Source organism: Alexandromys fortis, unplaced genomic scaffold (genome assembly GCF_014885135.2).
Source record: "Alexandromys fortis isolate MF-2015 unplaced genomic scaffold, M_Fortis_MF-2015_v1.1 scaffold_103, whole genome shotgun sequence".
NCBI lineage: Eukaryota > Metazoa > Chordata > Mammalia > Rodentia > Cricetidae > Alexandromys > Alexandromys fortis.
Window position 1 is genome coordinate 4,289,138 of NW_026067978.1, and position 18,285 is coordinate 4,307,422.

An 18,285-nucleotide genomic window follows, 5' to 3' on the forward strand; every position below is an offset into this window, starting at 1 on the left:
GTTGCTGTTGTCATTTGGAAAGGGCTGTGTGATTGGCAGATCTAACCAAGACCTCATTTGACAAAATGATATAAGTGATCCGCTGCACGGAATGCAGAAGTGGTATTATTAATGCAGGTGTTTGCTGAGAGACGTTCACCCAGCAAAGAGCGTAGCAGGCAGATGTTATAACTGAGGGGCAGGGATGAGGCCCAGGGTATGTGAACTCATTGGGACCAGAGGGCTCAGATAGACGGTTACAGTTTGAATATGAAATGTCTCTTCCAGGCTTGCCTGTTTGAGTACTCAGCCCCCAGCTGCTGGTGGTGTTTTGGAGTCTCACTTACGAAGCGGGGGTAGACCTTGAGATTTCTAGGCAGGCTTTATTTCCTGTTCTGTGTCACTTTTTGGTCCATGGAGATATGAGTAAGCATCGTCATGCTCCTACCTCTGTACCTTCCTTGCCATGATGGACTCTCGGATTCAAAACATGAAGGCATTGCTAGAATACTGAAGATCCTAAAATCCCCAGGAAAGTCAGCTCCCCACTGCCTCGATAAGCGGAAGGATTTTCCTGGGATGGAATTGGAATCAGGTGACCTGTAATCTCAGGAGTGACCCTTGGCAGAACCCCTGGGCTCTTTCTATCCCTGCAGCAGCCATTCTTAAATGTGGCCAGAACTCCCTGGAGTAGGAGGGCAGAGGGCTCAGGAGACGGGCCTCCATGATGGAGAAGATGGCATTTCAAAGGCCAGGTTCCTCTGGAGAGGGGCTGCTCTACTCTTTTCTAACTTCTAAACCATCACCCTTTTTGAGCCTCCTATTAGTCCCAAGTCTCACCTGACTGTGTCTAACGAGGCACCAGGAGCAGTTGGATGAGGGAGCCATGGGTGGGTGATAACCTGGGCAAGGAAGCCTGGCCTGATTGAACGGTTGGAGGACTCTAGGAGGCTTAACTTTCTGCATCCTTCTCTGAGAAGCACGAGTACTTAGGCTCCTGCAGGACCCCAAATAGTTTCTTTATCCACCAACTCCATTCCTGGTGTAAATCAAGTTCCATTCTGGTCACAGTCTCCACGTGGCCATTGGGAAGCCATTTCAGTACTCTGCCGCTGTGATCCCAGATGACGAAGGCAAAGCAGAGAGGGTGACAGAACCCTTGGCTGTCTCCAGAGGGGAGCGGTTGGGTCTCCTGGGAAGAGCTGGTGGAGGGCTATATGAAGGCATGATCCCATCACGACTCCCCTGCCCACAATGCATTTCCTCCTGACGGGGATTTAAAACAATCTTATCACACTTTATCAGAGCATAAGGCACACTGATTATCTAGACGTGGCAAACAGCACACTTGCCACCCACCGTCTCTCTCTAGGTCAGTTGACCCGTCAGCTCCGCGTTCTATGTAGCCTCAGAGCCTGTCTCAGTTTGCCACTCCCAGCAGAACTGTCCATAAGCTGGAAGCTGTAAGTACTTTAAGGGAATCTGTGCTGGCTCCTTAGGAGTCCTGTAACAAAATGCCAGGATCTAGGCAGCCAAAACAACAAACTATTTCATGTTATAATGCTGGGAACTCAAGTTTCAAGAGGTCAGCAAGCTTTTGCTCTCCTTAAAGGGCTCCCAGGGAAAATATCTTCTTTCTTTGAGCAGTCAGTGATGATGTGTGGCATGGTGATCCATCTGTGCACTTTCTGCCTCTGCCTTTCCACAGCCCTCTCCCATGCACATCTGTGCCCAAAGTTTCCTCTTTTCCTTAGGATCCAAGTCCCATGCTACCCCAGTACAGCTTCACAGCAGCTTGGTTGCAGAGACTCTTATCCAGACAAGGTTTCAGGTGGACATACATTTTGGCAGGGCAGGCCTCCACAGAGCATGAGGTAGCTGCCACAGCTACTTGATGCTGAATCCCCTCCACCACCACCACCATGAGGCAGCTGAGAAATCTGAGGCCCAGAGGCAGGAAGTGATTTGATGCTTGTTAGGGGGCAACCAGCAGGCACGAAGCAGAGCCCAGAATTCCAGACGGGTTTCTGTGCTATATTTGAATGAAGCATTCAAATCAATATTTCTCCTCTTTCCTGACTCACACAATCTAGTTATATGGAGTGATTCTGCAAGTCCTTGCCCTCCAGGGCAACAAGGCTGAGCACAGAGAAATGCTATGTTTTCGTTCAGGTTATTATCGCTGTGTTGAAACACCATGACTGAAAGCAGATTGGGGAGGAAGGGGTTTATTTGGCTTACAGGTCCATATCACCGTTCCTCACTGGAGGAGGTCAGTATAGGAACTCAAGCAGGGCAGGAATCTGGAGGCAGAAACTGGTGCAGAGAACAGGAGAGGTGCTGCTTCTTGGCTTGCTCCTCATGGCTTGCTCAGCCTACTTTCTTTTTCTAAATTTATTTATTTCTTTATTAATTAATTAAAGATTTCTGTCTCTTCCCCACCACCGCCTCCCCTTTCCCTCCCCCTTCCCCAATCAAGTCCCCCTCCCTTGTCAGCCCAAAGAGCAATCAGGGCTCTCCGTCCCGTGGGAAGTCCAAGGATAACCCTCCTCCGTCCAGGTCTCGTAAGGTGAGCATCCAAACATCCTAGGCTCCCACAAAGCCACTACATGCAGTAGGATCAAAAACCCATTGCCATTGTTCTTGATGTCTCAGTAGTCCTCATTGTCCGCTTTGTTCAGTGAGACCGGTTTTAACCCAGGCTTTTTCAGACCCAGGTCAGCTGGCCTTGGTGAGTTCCCGATAGAGCATCTCCATTGTCTCAGTGTGTGGGTGCACCCCTCGCGGTCCTGAGTTCCTTGCTCATGTTCGCTCTCCTTCTGCTCCTGATTTGGACCTTGAGATTTCAGTCCAGTGCTCCAATGTGGGTCTCTGTCTCTGTCTCCTTTCATCGCCTGATGAAGGTTAATATTCAGGAGGATGCCTATATGTTTTTCTTTGGGTTCTCCTTCTTNTAGGTTTTTCTTTGGGTTCTCCTTCTTATTTAGCTTCTCTAAGAACCCGAATTATAGGCTCAATGTCCTTTATTTATGGCTAGAAACCAAATATGAGTGAGTACATCCCATGTTCCTCATTTTGGGTCTGGCTTACCTCACTCAGGATAGTGTTTTCTATTTCCATCCATTTGCCTGCAAACTTCAAGAAGTCCTTGTTTTTTACACTCAGCCTACTTTCTTTTAGAACCCAGGACTTCCAGCTCAGGGGTGGCCTCACACACAATAGACTGGGCCCTCCCCCATCCATCACTAAGAAAATGCCTTATAGGCTTGTTTATAGCCTTATCTTATGGAAGCATTTTTTTCAATTTAGGCTCCCTCCTCTCTGATGACTCTAGCGTGTGTCAAGTTGACATAAAACTAGCCAGCACATGGTGATTCATGCTTTCAGTTTTTATTTATTATTATTATTGTGTTTGTGCATGCATGTTGTCTATATGTGGTTATATGCATACTACAGTATACATATGGAAGTCGGAGAGATTGTCCTGCCTCAGCCTCGCCAGTGCTGGGTTTACAGATGCCTCGGACTGGGTTTTAAAAAGTATCACTGTCTTTCAGAGTCCTGACACATTGTATGCTAATTGCCCCTCACCTGGTTCCCACATACCCTGAACTCATAGGCCCGGATGCTCAGTGAATAGTAGATAAATTTTATATGTAATAAGGAATGATAAATGAGAACATGTTGAATCTATTGCTGTTTTCTGCTTTGATGGAAAAGACATTGGAATAACAAAGCCAACCTGGTCAAGGTAGGGACAGCGGAAAGTCTCTTAACAGACAAAGTGTTAAAGATAAGATTAGGGAGGAATCAGAAGTGGGAATGCTAGAGACTGTCTGTCTATTCTTATTCCATTTACTTTGTGGTCACTAAACTTCATTCCAGGGATATCAGAGTCTGTGTGTGGTGTTTCTGGGCTCTGCACCAGACATGAATTGTAAACTTGATGGAATCTAGAATTACCCCCACCCCCACCCAGACTGTGAGTTTCTAGGCAAGTATGGGGGGGGTTGTCTGGATTGTATTAATGGGAAAAACTTGTCCTGACTTGTGTGTGTGTGTGTGTGTGTGTGTGTGAGAGAGAGAGAGAGAGAGAGAGAGAGAGAGAGAGAGAGAGAGAGAGAGAGAGAGAGAGAGACTGTTCCCTGGGCAGGCATCCTGAACTGTACAACACAGAGAAAGCCAACTGAGCACGAGGAAGCACTGTTTCTTGAGTGTGGATGCGATGCGACCAGCTGTTTTGGATCCTGTAGCCTTGTCTTCTTCTCCCATGGTAGGTTGTATCCTTGAACTCTGAGAATAAACTCTTTCCCTCTTAAGCTGCTTCTGTTAGACTACTTCATCACAGCAGCAAGAAAAGAAGCCAATCTTTTTATCTAGCTGCTCCTCCTGTCCTGGTACTGAAGACACCGTGGCAGTGGCCAGTTTGCTTAAGACAGATGTTAGTATTTGTTTGACAGTTCTATATAGATCAGTCCTTTGCTGAATTGATTTTTTGAGGCACTGACTTTTACTACCAGCTTTTGGCTTCTCACAGTCCATTTCCATAGATCTTTGGCTTTTCTCTGATTTCTGCATTGACCTCTTGGGCTTCTGTTTCCCTGCACATCACAAAAAGTGGCTCACAGCTACCCTCAGCAGAGTACAGGCTCCCCAAAGAGGAGGGCGAATTTTAATAACCATTGTGAGCTTTTTAGCCTCCTCAAAGGCAAGGCTGAGGTAATGGAAGACATTGCTACAGTTATTATTTGATACCACATATATTGGTTTTCTTCCCCTCTAAATCATTGCCTGGGGCTTGGTGTGAAATTGGTTTTCACCCTCCTCACTCTGACTGCAGCCTTCAATGCTCTCATTCCTTATTTAACTTTTCTGCAATTCAGCACCTGCTCAGTTAGCATACTTCACGTCCAGGCGTTTAGTGTGGGACACCTGCATTTTGATCTCTCTGAACGCTGGGGGATCAGAGCGTCCTCACTGCTGCCTAGCCTTCTAGAACTTCCTCTCAGTCTGCGTAAGGACCCGGGAACCTGAATCCCAGTCAGGCTCCTCCTGCACTCTACAAATAGAGGGATCAAGAAGGGCTCTGAATCCAGGCTCCTTCTTTGTGTCAAAGCTCTCCTACTTACCTGCTTTAGGCAATGCTGGGCCTAAAGTTCTGTGCCTCAGGCTCCTCCTCTCTAAAAATGGAGCTATGCTATTTAAGGTTTTGAAACAATTGGGTTAGTCTGTGTTACTACTAGCAGGATGCCTGCACATGCGAACCCCCCCCCCCCAAATGCCTCAGCGGACACTCTTTTTCTTAGCTTTGCAGCCCTCTTTCCCTTTCAGCATATTTGGGCAGCATCAGGAGGCCTGGACTGTGTACCAAGCATGGTGGCTAAGTTTCTGTGTGGCTTGGATCTGTCACTGCTCTGAAATTCAGCTCCCTTTCAATTAAATGAGACTAATAGTCTCAGAGCATCCCTGCTCACTGCCTCTGGTTACGGGGTGACATGATGGGTGTGGATGGGTTCTGTAAATGTTAAAGAGCTCCCTGCAGGAACAGCGGCAGGAATTTCTGGTCTGTGAAGGAATGACTTAGTGAAGATCACTCTTGGGTGAGGCAGCTTCCTTCCAGGGAATGAGCATCCTCTGTGGAATCACCCTGTCCCTCTTGATAGTCCTCCTTCTGGGGTATCCCTCATCAGCATCAGGGCTCTTAGTTATCCTCAATAAAAGGCAAACAAATGCTGATCACTTATGTACTAAAGGACTTTATTGAATGGGATCAGTTAGCTCATAGAGGGTTCTGAAACTTTGGAGAATGAGCACTGATCAATGAGGAAAGTCACCTAACAGAACTGATCCAGAAGGGGTGTGATCACTGGTGGTGCTCAGACACAACTGAGTGGTAACATGAAGCTGAAAGTGAGGAAAAGGAAGTGAAGGCAGCTTCTAAGGCTCAAGTGGTAAACAAAACTCACAAGTCTCAGAAAGTTCATGAAATTTACAAGATTCACAAACCCTTTCCTTCTTTAAATTGTGTTTGTCAGGTATTTTGTCACAGAAGCAAGAGCATAAGTAGTACATTATTAGTATTGTCAACTTGACACAGCTGAAAGTTCTCCGGGAGGAGAAGACTTGGTGAAGGAACTGCCCAGATTAGACTGACCTGTGGACACGTCTGTGGGGGTTAACTTTGATTGGTAATTGCTGTAGGAGGGTCCAGATCACTGTGGGCAGCTCCATTCCATGCGCAAGTGATCCTGGGCCTTATAGGAAAGTTAGACAAGCAGGAGCCAGCAAGCATCCTCTCTCCATGGATTCTGCCTTCGGGTTCTAGCCTGGAATTCCTGCTCTTTCCTCAAGCACGGATTGTGGCTTGCAAGTGTAAGCCAAAGAAACAATCTCCTCCCTGAAGAAGTCAGAGTGTTTTATCACAGCAACTGAAAACCAAACTAGATGATCATTCTCTACTTTCTCTCCTCACTCCGTTGATTATTTTATTTGTGTTATCACTTTGTTTTTGTTTTTGTTTTGTTTTTCTTTAAAAAGTTATAGGGTTGAGAGATAGCTCAGACAAAAGTACTTGCCTCACAAACATCAGGGCTCGAGTTTAATCTCCAGAATTCATATATAAAGATTCAGGTGTTAGTGCCAAGTATGGATTACCCCTTTTCAAGTTATAGGCATAGTGGGGTCCCTTGGATCTCCAAGCATTACCGGCCATTTACAATGCTCTTGGTTACCCTCTAGAACTTGATTTTAAGACCCTATTGCTGAAGACACCATCTATTGAATTATAGGACATTGAGTGTAGGACATTGAGAATGAACCTGGAAGCTTCATCCTACGGCTAGCTTTTATGGTGCTAGAGGTCTTATGCATGGTACCAAGAAAGAAACACAATCCACAGTCTTACCCAGCTAAGACCATGTGAGCTGTGGTAATGACTGGTTTGGCAAGATCTCACCACTGATGCAATAGTAGCATGAACGTGATAGGAGCAAGCATCCATTTTTTTTGATTGGATTTATGGACCACTCACAAGAGGGAACTCATTCTTGGTCCTATTACCTAGGCCCAAAACTCATGATTGACTAGATCATAGGACCTAGGGATGAGTATAATACTATTATTCTGCATGAAATTGTGTTCCAGGTTCTTATCTTTATAATCACAGAGTAATATACGTACAAACCCTGACTGATAAAGCTTCTTTTATACAGTAGTTAGCAATTAATATGCCTGGTTGTGCAGAGAACTAGAGACTGTGGAATGCCTAGCTCTAACAGGACTCTGTAATCATACCTCCCCCAAGGATTAGGGACCATTGAGGAAGCGGTTGTAGGAGGGAGAGGCAGTGGATCTTTGCAGTGATACAGTTTTTGAGAATATGATAGGGCTGTTGCGTACATAAAGTCATAGCTACTGACTGCATTTACATAATACACACACCATCAAGCCAGACAAAATTACAATATGGATGGTGGAGGGATCATCAAGTCTCATCCCTATCTGTGGAGCTATTGACAACTGATGCCCACTGAGGGAGGAAGAGTCAGTTTTATTCAGGGATGTGACTGCTGAGAGGTTACTCATGCCCCATTAGATGGCTCCACACACATGCTTTTCCAGGTAGCACTAAGTGAACTCTTGGCTTAAAAAAACAAAACAAAACAAAACAACACATTAAGCTGACTGAGAAGGAAAATTGGAAGAAAGGAAGTCTGGGAATGAATTTGATCAAAACACATTCTATGCATGTATGAAATTCTCAACAGTAAAGACTTAAACTGTAGTGGCATTTCATTTGTATTTTAATAAATAAAGCTTGCCTGAAGACCGGAAAAGTTAAATACCCACATTGACCAGCCTTACAGACCAGGCAGCAACGACACACACCTTTAATCTCAGCAGCCATTCTAGCTTGCCATAGTAACCAGGTGGAGTGGTGCATGTCATTAATCCCAGAACTAAAGAGGAATATGTGTTGGGAGGAGATGGCTCTCAGTCTCAGTCTCATTCTGAGGTTTCCTGGAGGCAGGATCACCATTTTCAGACTGAGGTAAGGTAAGAGCCAGTGGCTGCTTTGCTTTTTATGGTCTTCAGGTTGAACCCCAATAGCTGTCTCTGAGATTTTATTAATCGTACTTCATTAAACATGTGGTGGCTTACGTCTACAACTCTAGCTCTGGGGTGTGTGCATGGTAGAGACCCACAGGAGCCTTCCAGGGGACCTGATCCCGTTTGGCATTTTTGCTGTTATTATTGGAAGAAGTTGTGGTCCATACCCATATTTCAAAATGAGTCCTCTAGGTTTTCCTGGTTTCACAGGCTGAGTTTGAAAACATTCGTTCCCTTCTTTAAGGCTTCATTTTACCTTAAATGGTGTGTGTATGTATGTGCACATGAGTGGAATGCCTGAGAAGGTCAGAAGAGGGCGCTGGATCCACTGGAACTGGAGTTAAAGGAGGTTGTGAGATGTTGCTACTGGGAACTGAACTAAAAGCAGTAAGTGCTCTTAACCATAAAGCATCTCTCCAGCCTTCCTTTCTTTTTGGAACAGCTTAAGAAACAGTTTTATTCTTTAAAGCTCTAGTCAAAGTTCATCAGTGCCTCTATCTGGTCCTGAAGTCTTTCTTTGCTCTTTGCTGGGCAAATTTTTATTACTGCCTTGATTAGTTATTGATCTGTTTAGAATTTGAAAAGATCCTCTTGATTCCGTTTTGGTAGGCTCACCCTTTCTTTCTTTCTTTCTTTCTTTCTTTCTTTCTTTCTTTCTTTCTTTCTTTCTTTCTTTCCATCTGTGTGTGTATGTGTGTAACCAACATATATATGTTATGCTTGTGTATTATATGTAACATATATGTGTAACCAACTATATACATTCTGTTTGTCTTATACATAACATATATGTGTAGCCAACGTATATATTATATTTGTGTTATCCTTGTGTCCCGGGATATCGGATTGTTGTGGGATGTGGAATATTTTTCCAGTTGGATTTTATAGTATAGTTTTCTGTAGAACTCCCATGAGTGAGGACTTTCTGTAAGGTATGGGACAGACAGTGTGGCCTATGCCTTGGTTAGGACTCCTCTAGTTCTGTCACCAGTGGATGCTCTGACGTGCTTGGGAATTGATCTGTTCTCTGGTCTCATGTAGGTGTGGTGTCCATAGTCCTTTAGCTGCTTGACCAAGGTGGAACTGCAGGGGTGGATGACGGGAGTAGGTGTTCAACCCTCTCTACTTTCTGTGGCTGCTTGGATCCTTAGTCACTGGCTGGGATCACAAGGGTGTGGCCTGTCCTCTGCTCTTGTAGCAAAATATTTGCTGAAGCCTGTGTATGGCTGGGTTGTACACGGAACAAGATACAGGTCGATGTTGGAGCATCTACATACATGCTTGATGTGTCATGGTGGCCCCTCCCACACTATGCAGATCAATCATGTGTAAAGTGACAAACCAGGACCAGCTCAATAACAGCATGAAGTCAGGGGACAGAAAAAAATATAAGCCAAAAGTTGTAAAAGTTGATTGAGGAAGTAAACAAATTAAGAGAGAAGAAGATAAGAAATGGAAAACACACGGCGAATTAGAACACCCAAAAAAGGAGAAAGTAAAAGTGAGGATGTGAGAGTCGTCATTATGATAAAAAGAAATAAAAAGTGATAGAATAGAAAGCTGACTATTAGGAGAAGGAAAAGAATAAGAAAGAATAAGGGAGTGCACAGATATGTAAAAGAAAAAGGCACATGGTTCCCATGCATCTCTATGCATGTACCAGCCAGTCAGTTAGAAAGTGGCCTTCATCTCTGGGATGAGCTAAAAACCTAGTGCAGTGGAAACTCCCAGGAATCTATGAGGGTGAACCTAGCTAAAAACTCCTAGCAAGGGGAGGTACAGAGCGTGAGTCAGCCATCTCCTGTAACCAGGCAAGACTTCCAGCAGATGGGTTGGAATCCCAACCCATAGCCAAACATTAAGTGAAAATCCTGTGGAAGAGGGGGAGGAAAGATTATGGGAGTCAGAGGGGCCAAGGACACCATAAGAGAACCCACAGAATCAACTAACTTGGGCTCATAGGGGCTCACGGAGACTGAACCAACAACCAGAGAGGTTGCGTGGGACTGACCTAGGCTCTCTGCACATACGTTGCCATTGTGTAGCTTGGTCTTCTTGTGGGACTCCTAACGGTAGGACCAGGGGCTGGTTTTGACTCTGTTGCTTGCCTTTGGGACCCTTCCTTCCTACTGGGTTGCCTCACCCAGTCTAATAGAAAAGAAAGTGCCTAGTCTCACTGCAACTTGATCTGCCATGGCTGACCGATATACATGGGAGGCCTGTCCTTTTCTGAAGAGAAAAGAGGAGTGAATGGGATAGGGGAGGGACTGAGAGGAGAGGAGGAAGAGGAAATGTGATGGGATGGGAAAATCAATAAATAAAAAAGATAAAAAATCACAAATTTTAAAAATATATTAATAAAAATATCTTACATTTTTACAGAAAGAAAAGGTAACACAAAAGAAAGAAAATATTGCCTGCATATGACCATTCAGGCAAGAGTGGACACTCACCCCTCTGCTAACCCTCACTTTTTTCCTGTCTTCCTGGGCTCTGCATCTGTCGAGGAGAACAAAGGCTGGGGACATTCATCCCTCCTTTCTGTTTTTTTGGATGTGCTCAGCAGTCAGTGGAGTGGTTCTGTTCCAGAGCTGGTTAGAAAAGACCAGGCTGACCTGGAACTTTCCGTGTAGCCTAGGCTGGTCTCAAACCTACTCCCCTCCTGCATTGACTTCCCAAGTGTTGGGATTACAGTGCGCAGCATCCCGCCAGGACCCAGAGCCCTGGCTTTTCAATGAGCTTGCTGTAAAGCGTTAGTACAGCAAGACCAAACTGAGGCACAGGAGGCCATGGTGGTTGGGACCGCATGACCATGTTTGCTGTGCGTTCAGAGGAAAGAAAAGTGTGGGGACATCTCTTTCTGTCAGGGACAGCTCAAGGGTGACCCCTCAAGCTAGCTGCAGGTTCTGGTGCTGTGTTTCCATGTCCCCAAGCTCCAGCATTTGTGCAGCGCCCACTTCAGCTAAGGCCAGGCTACCTTTCAGCTCTGCCTTGGTTTTGCTTTGTGTGCTAATTTCCTCTCCCCCACTTCCCCCTTTTCCGCACTTCGGTCCTCACTCTGCACAACAAGCACATCCACGAGTCATGTCCCCTGACCCACATTTCCCATCCTTCCTGTCACCACCCAAGTGTTGTCGGCTGTGTGCAGAGCCCTGACTGTCACCTTTGGGTGAGGGTGGTCCCCACTTTCTGCATGCACTCCCACAGGGTTTGCTTAGCAGATATTTGGAGACTCACGGTTTCAGAGTCCCTGGTTCCTCACCTTTAAACTTCTGATAGTGAAAAGCAGCTTTACCCTGGGGTCACTAAAGAGAGAAGCGCTGTGGCCAAGCTTCCGGCAGAGTTCAGCTCACAGCCCTCTCACTCAGCAGAGTGTAAAAAAAAAAAAAAAGGCGCTGGAGGAGGCAGGCTAGATACAGATGTTAAGAGGAGTGTAATAGTGAATCTAGGCTCTGGGACAAATGGCCTGAACTGAAATTCCAGGCTTCCTACTTCCATAGTGTAACCTAAAATAAGTTATATGTGTTTACGTGAGTGTGTGTCTGTGCACATGCGCACGCATGTGTGCACACCCTTCTTCAGGACTCTTCTACTTTTTTTTTTTTTTTGAAATGGAATCTCACTATATAGGTCTGGTTGGCCCCGAACCCACTGTGTTGACTAGGCTGGCCTCGAACTCACAGAGATCTGCCTTCCTCAGTTTTCCAAGTGCTGGGTTTAAAGGTGTGCGCCACCACACCCATCAACCTATCTTGCTTTTTGAGGGAAGGTCTCTCACTGCAACCTGGGTTTTGTGGAGTCTAGGCTGGCTGGCCAACGAGCTCCAGGAATCCATCTCTCTGCTTCCCCAGCACTGGAGTTATAATTGTGTGTCGCCACAGCAGGGTTTTCCCCTGAGTGCTAGGCTTGCATTCAGTCCCCATGCTTACATGGTAGCACCTTACCAAGGGAGCCATCTCCCCAACCCCTACCTAACAATGTTTTTGTGTTTGAGTTTGCTCATGACCCAGGAAGAAGAAATAGAAATGCCAAGCCTATGGGTCTTGATTGTGAAAAATAAGTGCTGTGTCCCACATAGGGCAGCGGGAGAAGTGCCTGGCACCCAGGAAATGCTCCACAAGGCAGCTGCTATCACTCTGTAGAGGCTCTGACTGTTAGTATGTGTGTGTAGATGAGAGTGTGGGCATGGATGCCATGAGTGCAGGTACAGGCAGACGACTTTATTTCCCTCAACTGAATGTGTTTTCAGCTGGAAGGTTGACTATAGAACACATAGTCTAGACACTGTTAGAAGGGCTCACCCAGACCCTCCAGTTCAGAACATTTCAGTTTCAGCATGTGTAAAGGTCTGCTTCTCTTACTCCCCTCCCCTGGAGCTGATGGCCCAAGGTGGCCACAGCTGGGGTATTTGGAGTACTCACCACTCACTATGGTGTTTGGAATGAGAATGGCCCCCATAGGCTTATATATTTGAATACTTGGAACCCAGTTGGTAGGACTGTTTAGGATTAGAATGTGTGGCCTCACTGGAGATGGTGTGTCACTGGGGATGGGCTTTGAGGTTTCCATGCCTACTTAGCTCCCATCACCTACTTGCTGATAAGGATGTAAGCTCTCAGCTGCTTCTCCATCATCTTGCTTGCCTGTCTGCTGCCATGACTACTGCCATGATGGTTATGAACTATAACCCTCTAGAACCATAAGCCCTAAATTAAATGCTTCCTTTTCTAAGTTGTCTTGGTTATATATATTTTTTCTTTTCATGATAAAATAGAAAAGTAGCTAAGATCCTCCAGTCACCAGTATGTGCTGCATGGTTGTGCTACCATCTGAGCTGTCCTCGGGTCCTCTCTGTCTTTCATCTCATACGGCCCTTGTGGCTTTCTGTTGTCTGAGGTTTCTGTTCTGCCCAGTTCCCACAATCATTAAGTCCCAACAAAATCACACAGAGGTCTATATTAGTTATAAACTGATTGGCCCCTTAACTCAGGCTTCTTATTAACTCTTAGAACTTATATTATCCCATTATTCTTGTTTATGTTAGCCACATGGCTTAGTACCTTTTTCAGCAAGGCAGTCACATCTTGCATGCTCTGTGGCTGGGCCAAGACTGCAGAGGAACGGGCTTCCTTCTTCTCAGAATTTTCCGGTTCTCATTGACCCACTTCTACTTCCTGTCTGCTTGTCCCGCCTATACTTCCTGCCTGGCTACTGGCCAATCAGCATTTATTTAAAATATAATTGACAGAATACAGACAATACCAGCTTTCATTTTCAGAATAGTAGAGAGTGCTATTAGTGTCTGCCAGAGAGACAGCAGGAATCAGGAGAAGCTGTTCAGCAGGGGACATGATCTATGATGATGTTCAAGATTCTCACTTCCCTTCACCGTCTCTCCCTTTTCTGGATGAGGAATTTTCTAGTAGTGGTAGGGCTTGTGTATTGATGGCCTTTCTTCCCAATGTTTCCTGTTCTGCAGGAAACCAGGCTGAAAGGGAAGAAAAGTTCCTGACTTTTCTCCTGATCTCTTTTGCTGTACTTTCTCATTCATGGAACATCTTGGACTTCAAATGTCTTGGCCTAATTAATGAATGAAGGAGGGTTTTGATCTTGGGATCAAGGTGAACTTGCATCTCAGTTCCATGGTAAGCCTGTTCAGTAAGCCCTGTTATTGCTTGTCCCATATTCCAGAGATAAAGAAGCCAATGCAGAAACCCGAGTCTCCCAGGTAGACAGGCATCATCTAGATCAGCTCCTCGCCTCGTAGCCAGTGTGTGAAGTGAACCTTCTGCAGCTTCAGCAGTACCACTCTGCTAGCTCTGCATACTGACAGCCTCCTGGGCCTTCCTCAGCCACCACCTTCCTGGTGGCCTATTTCTCTCCCACCCCAGGGACTGGCCACGCTGTACCTGAGGTTGTATGGTGCACTGATCACTGGATGTTGGATTATCTAACTATGTGGATTAGCATCGAGGCTGATGAGTTTTCTCTTCTCTGACCCTGTTCCTCACCAGATCTTTCCATTTTTGGCCTAACCCAGAAGTCTTACCATGCAGATACACAGAAACCTACTCTAATGATGCATCATCGCAAAGACATCTCTTGCATTCAAAGAGCCTGGAACTTTTTGCTGAATCTCACAGCTGAGTTAAGAATGTACCTTGGGGGTCACTTAAGACAGTTATCTTACTGTGTACTCATTCCTTTTGAGTAACCTGCCTTCAAGAGAAAAATACAACAACCAACATTCCTTGCTTTGGATTCCCCCATGCAATCAACTTTTATAACTCAGGTTTTAAGATTACAGCTATACATTAACTGTAATCTTAGGTATGTACTCTTTCATGTTCCTGACCCAGGAGTAATTCGTATGTATTTGTATATTATAGTTATAAATGTGGAGAAAAGCCAATAGGTTGAAAGAAACCTTATAAAATAATTATTCAGCATGAATGTTGGAAGCATCATGGATGTAGGTTGATAAGTCTATGTGCAGTAATGTTTGTAGTGGAGCTTGTTATTGGGATCAGTTGGAGTCAGTAAAGTTTCATCACTCGTTAAACTCTATTAAAAATTTCTGTAAAACGTTCCTCATTCCTTCTCCATGTGGTATTTTCCAAGATAAGCAAAAACCCTTACTGGGGACACAGACATAGGGACAGACAGACACACAAGAGAGCATGCAGGCAGGCCCAGATTCAGACTCATACAATGGATGGGTTACCATCAGGAGATGATGGAAGACACACAGGGTAGGGGGAAGTAGAGGATTTAAAATCTAAGCTTTCTCTCCTGGTGAAACTGCTCAGAAGTAAGTCTGATTTCTTTCCCTCAATGTGATGCCGACACATTTTAGGCACTCTGAGGTTGTCACTGATGTGTTTACACTGATGCAAATGACATATGTAACTCTATGTAACGATGCAGGTGGACCCCAGGGGAAGTCTCTGTTCAGCTAGGCATGGATTCTGGGACAGGACCCTTAATCTCCTCTTATTCTAGCCATTTGCCTTATGGCAGGGGATGGCTAAGGTGACCTCAGTTATATCTGTTGCCCTATTGGCATGACCCATAACAGAACTCAGTGTGTGGAGGGGTATTGATTTCATGAGAAGCCAAGACTGCATTTTCTTTCTCTCTAGAGTTGTTGGCTGCTGCCCTTGAGATGGCTAAAGGCCATCATTTTTAAGTGGAGGATTAATTAGAATAGATTTCTTTAACTCAGGCTGCCAGTAAACTTCATGTCCCTCAGCTATTGATTTGATGCTGAACAGAGAATTGTGGGTCCCAAAACATGTCCCCAGAAGTTGTGGGAATGGACTTTCACTGTATGTGTGTTTGTGTGCATGCATGTGGAGGCCAGAAGTCTACATACATACCTTGTTTTCTTTTGAGATTAAATCTCTTAGTAAACCTGGAGCTTTTCAGTTAGGCTAGAATGCCTGACTAGCGAGCCCCAGGGATTCTCCTGTCTCTACTTCCCCAGCACTGGGATTAAAAACATTTGCCGTCATACCCGACTTTTTTTATGGATGCTGAGGATCCAAATTCACATCTTGATGTCCACACAAGAAAGCATTTTACCTACTGAGCCATCTGCCCAGGGGCTTAATTTTAACAAAGCAGAAAAAAAAAACTACAACCTAAGATTGCATTGGGAGACATGAGGGGTTTGGTTAGAGGGAGATAGCCCGAGGGCCACTGTGAGTCCATGAATGGGGAGAGCATCGTTTCCTATGAACACTGTGCCTGAGAAATTGAAAGGAACATTTGTGAACCTTGGAGGCTGAGATGATTGTGAGCAAATTAATAGCTAGATATCGGAGATATTGGTTCTGATGCAGATAATTGAGTTCTGAGGAGAGAGGTCATGGTTCCTTCATGTTCCCCATCATCTGAGACTCTATATTATGATAATCTTAACTCTTGTTCTCTAGGTAACATCTTCACTTAATTCAGTTCAACACACATTTATTAGTGCCACTGCGCCAGTTGGGGGTGGGCATAAAGAAGCCAATGGTGGATTCCATTCTCTTGAGGATTTGGTGGTACCTGGGGTGACCACGGTTCATTAATTTATCTTCTTGTTGCTGTGACAACGTATCTTATGAAGGCAACTGCAGGAAGAAAGTGTTTATTTTGGTTTGCAGTTTGAAGATACAGTGCATCATGGGAAGGAAAGCCTGGAGGCAGGAGTGCGAGGCAGGTCACATCGTGTCTACAGTCAGGAGGGAGGGAGAGAGAGAGAAGAAATGCCAGTGGTTAGCGCTCTCTCTCTCTCTCTCTCTCTCTCTCTCTCTCTCTCTCTCTCTCTCTGTCTCTCTCTCTCTCTCTCTCTGTCTCTCTCTCTGTCTCTCTCTCTCTCGATTCAGACTATGATGCCAACATCTGAAATGGTGCAGCCCGTGTTCTGGGAGGTCTTCCCTTCTCAGTTAACCCTCTTTTGAAACACCCTTACAGATGTAGCCAGAGGTGTATTTCCATGGAGATTCTTTTTGTTTTCTTTTAATTTTTAATTTGAATAACTTCTTTCTATTTATTTTACATACCATCCAGTTTCCCCTTCCTCCTCTCCTCCTGTCCCCTCCCCTTTCCCATCTACCCCCTCCCCATAGCTCCTCCTCTATCTCCATTAAGAATGGGAGCATGGTGATTCTTAATCCAGTCAAGTTGACAGTGAAGACCAAACCACTGTGTATTGTCAGACCTCTGACCTGCACTCCTGTAGGGTGGGGTTGGTATTGTCTGAGAGTGGCATGATCAGTGACCTTAAAGTATGCCTTAATTTTTATTTATGTGTATCTCTGTGTGTATCTGCTCTCTCTCTCTCTCTCTCTCTCTCTCTCTCTCTCTCTCTCTCTCTCTCTCTCTCTCCAGAGACAAGGAAAAGGGCATCAGATCTTCTGGAGCTGTAGTTATAGACAACTGTGAACTGTCTGGTATGGGTGCTGGCCACCAAACTCCAGTACTCTGAAATACAATATGAGCAGTCATTTTAAAAAAAATGTTTATATTTGATCATGTTGCTTCTCCTCCCCCAACTCCTCCTAGAACTGTCCCTGACCCCCGACCCACCCAAATTCATGTGTTCTCTTTCTCTTCATCTCAGAAAACAAAATCACTAAAGAAAACTCATAAAAATACAAAAATGTACTTAGTGAGGGAGCAGCGAGGAGGAAAGAATCTCCCAATGGAGGGAACTAGAATATAGTGTTATGGAGAGATGAAGGGGGGATTAGACTAGAGGATCAATAGGAAGGGAGTTAGGAGCAAGGGATAAAAGAGGAAATATGGGGAGGGACATAGGCCCATTTGGAAACTGACTACTGTAGGAGATTCCTAAAATATATTCATATATGATAGCAGCCATTTTGAGTGTAGTGATGTTAGGCCCAGAATTGAAGAGAGAAAGCAGCTATCACGAAGATGCCATGGCTAGGGGTGTCCTTGGTGTCTGGTCCTTCGTTCTTCTGTGACAGATACTTGGTAACATGAAAACTCAAAGAATAGGTAGTGTTCAAGTTGCAGAGGAACTGATGAACAGGATGGGGAGCTTGGCTTTGAGGAGGAAGGGGTTGTGGCCAAACAGTGACCCAGGTAGAAGAGACGGGGCTAGAGGGGTAGAGTGCAGATTAAGAAGTTAGAGTACTTAGGAGGGAAAACATATGAGCTGAGGTTGGGGTGCACTGGACAATGGGCACACACTCTCAGACCTGAAATGGGGTCTATTGTCATTGCAGCTGGGCTCTGAGGCTCAGCGAGTTTATGAGGCAGAAGCAAAGAATACATTCAAAGTGTCTGTTAGGTTTGTGGCCCAAATAGGATTGGTGATTTTCTCTGAGTTGTCTTGTCCCTCTCTCCTGCTGCCCCATTCCACCCCCAACTTCAAGAGTTGGTTGCTGTAAGTAATGAATCTGGGATCTTGGGATATTGTGGCTCAGGGACCAGCCTGCAAACAGAAAGAAGGTTGTTGAAATAGGAGCGGCAGGGCTGCGTCCCCGGCACCCGGCCGCCCGCATGGCTAGCTTATACCCAGAAATAATTACACGGAAACTGTATTCTTTCAAACACTGCCTGGCCCGGATAGTTCCAGTTCCTTATGGCTAGCTCTTACATATTGTTCTAACCCATTTCTAATATTCTGTGTAGCCCACGAGCTGGCTTACCAGGGAGGATCTTAACCTGCGTCTGTCTGGA